Genomic DNA, 2,960 nt, shown 5'->3' with positions numbered 1-2,960 from the left:
GACACTTTTACAACGTCGCGCTTTACGGCGGAGTGGCGCCAAAACGCCTTTCCCCCCCCCCTCGCTCCTTTTCTGCCACACCTCGGAGGGATTTCACCGCCTTTCCTCTTTCTCCTTCTTTCCTGAAGGACCCTCCGCGGCTTCTCCTCCCTCTCCTTTTGCCCTATGTCGCGCTACGACGCCCTCTGGCGGTGCTTTACGGCAGTGTGGCGCCTTCTAGCCCGCAAACTGGCTGCTTTGCGGCAGGGTGGCGCCGCCCAGCGGCTGCGCCGGGATCGGGGCGATCCACACATTCAGCGCACGCAGAAAACGAAGCGTTTAAGCCGTCGCTTTAAGATCAAACGCGCTTTGGAGGCGTTCGAGCCCGGGAGCGCCCCGGAAAAAGCGGGCTGCGAGGTCCTTTCCATCCATTCTGCGCTTCAATGACGCTTTTACGACGCTTTTGCGACAGCGCGCTTGGCGGCGGAGTGGCACAAGTAGGCGTTGCACCGCCTTTCCGCCGCACCTCGGTGGGATTTCACCACCTTTCCCCTCCTCTCCTGCCCCCGAACTCGACCTTCACCGCCTCCTCCGCTCCTCGCCCTCCTCCTCTCCCTCCCCGCCGCGCTATGACGCCTTTTATCGGCGCTTTACGGCAGCGTGGCGCCTCTTTCGGCCCTCCAGCCCCGTTGCTTTACGGCAGGGTGGCGCTGGCAGCGGCTGCAATGGAGGGAGAGGAGGGAGTGGGAGCTCTTGAGTCGCAGTTCTGGAGCCTCCGAGCTCGGGAGGAGATGGAGGTGTTGGAGCGAGGCCGGAGGAGGGCGTATAGACGGTCCAAAGGCTGAAGCCCCAGGCCGGGCTGAGAGTTGAGCTCTTTCAGGAGAAGAAAAGTCTCCAGGGAGACCTTAGAGCAGCTTCCAGCACTGGAAGAGGCTCCAGGGGAGCTGGAAAAGGGCTTTTCCCAAGAGCCTGGAGCGATGGGACGAGGAGGAGTGGTTTTAAGGTGGAAATGGGAAGATTTAGATGAGGTGTTAGGGAGAAATTCTTCACGCTGAGGCTGGGGAGGCCCTGGCCCGGGCTGCCCCATCCCTGGAGGGGCTCAAGGCCGGGTGGGACGTGGCTCGGAGACCCTCATCCCGTGGGAAACGTCCCCGCCCAGGGGTGGAACTGAATGCGCTTTGATATCCTTCATAGCCTAAAAATAACCCATTCTATGGCCCTTTTACGACAGTTCGTTGCGACATCGCCCTTCACGGCGGTGCGGCGCTCCCCCTCCTGCCATCCCAACCATCGTCGCTTCACGGCGGGGTGGCGCCGGGCAGCCGCGGTTGCCATGGTTACCGGGCTCTGCCTGGCACCGCCGGGATCCCGCAGTTAATTAATGCCTTTAATTAACCCTTCCGTTAATGACGGCGCTACCGCGGCCCCCCCCGAAACCTATTAAAGCCTTTATAAAGCCTTTGACGAGTAATTAATCACTCACCGCCACCACGTTGACTCTTAATTAATGATTAATGAGATATCAATTAATTAGTGGGGGGGCGGCAATTGGGGGTCCAGGTTGGAGTTAATTAGGATAACTGCTAATTACCTGTTCCCTCCCCCCCTCTGCCCCCCAATACCCCCCTCTGCCCCCCAACTCCCCCTCTGCCCCCCAACTCCCCTCCATCCCCTCTCTGCCCCCCAACTCCCTTCTCTCCCCCCAATTCCCCCCAACTCCCTCCTCCATCCTCCCCTCTGCCCCCCAACTCCCCTCCATCCCCCCCCTGCCCCCCAATACCCCCCTCTGCCCCCCAATACCCCTCTGCCCCCCAACTCCCCTCCATCCCCCCCTCTGCCCCCCAACTCCCCCCTCTGCCCCCCAACTCCCCTCCATCCCCTCCTCTGCCCCCAACTCCCCCTCTGCCCCCAATACCCCTCCATCCCCCCCTCTGCCCCCCAACTCCCCCCCCCGCCCCCCAACTCCCTTCTCTCCCCCCCTCTGCCCCCCAACTCCCCTCTCTCCCCCCAATTCCCCCCAACTCCCTCCTCCATCCCCCCCTCTGCCCCCAATTCCCTCTCTGCCCCTCAATACTCCTCTGCCCCCCAACTCCCCTCCATCCCCTCCTCTGCCCCCCAACTCCCCCCTCTGCCCCCCAACTCCCCTCCATCCCCCCCTCTGCCCCCCAACTCCCCCTCTGCCCCCCAACTCCCCTCTATCCCCCCTCTGCCCCCCAACTCCCCTCCATCCCCCTCTCTGCCCCCCAACTCTCCTCTCTGCCCCCCAACTCCCCCTCTCTGACCCCCAATCACCCTCTCTGCCCCCCAATTCCCCCCCTTTTGCCCCCCAACTCCCCCCTCTGCCCCCCAACTCCCCCTCTCTGCCCCCCATCTCCCCCCCCTCTGCCCCCCAACTCCCCTCCATCCCCCCCTCTGCCCCCCAATCCCCCCCTCTGCCCCCCAACTCCCCTCCATCCCCCCCTCTGTCCCCCAATTCCCCCTCTGCCCCCCAATACCCCTCCATCCCCTCCTCTGCCCCCCAATTCCCCCTCTGCCCCCCAATCCCCCCTCTGCCCCCCAACTCCCCCCTCTCTGCCCCCCCCGGGGCGGAGTCTCCTCTCTGCGGTCCCATCTCCTCCCGTCTCCTCTCGGCACCGCCGCCCTCCGGAGCTCCGGGACACCCCCAAACCCTCAGGACCCCCCAATTCTCCCAGACCCCCCCCCTTAGGACACCCCCAAACCCTCAGGACCCCCCCAAAACCCCCCCCGACCCTTCACAGCCCCCTCCACCTCCCCCCAAGACCCCCCCATCCCCTCAAACCCCCCCATATCTCCCCCTCAGAACCCCCAAATCCTCCCAGACCCCCCCTTAGGACCCCCCCAAACCCTCAGGACCCCCCAATCCTCCCGGACCCCCCCCCTTAGGACCCCCCCAAACCCTCAGGACCCCCCAATCCTCCCGGACCCCCCCCCCTTAGGACCCCCCCAAACCCTCAGGACCC

The sequence above is a fragment of the Cuculus canorus genome, chromosome 36 (genome assembly GCF_017976375.1).
Source record: "Cuculus canorus isolate bCucCan1 chromosome 36, bCucCan1.pri, whole genome shotgun sequence".
NCBI classification, from domain to species: Eukaryota; Metazoa; Chordata; class Aves; order Cuculiformes; family Cuculidae; genus Cuculus; species Cuculus canorus.
This window is presented reverse-complemented; position numbering follows the sequence as displayed.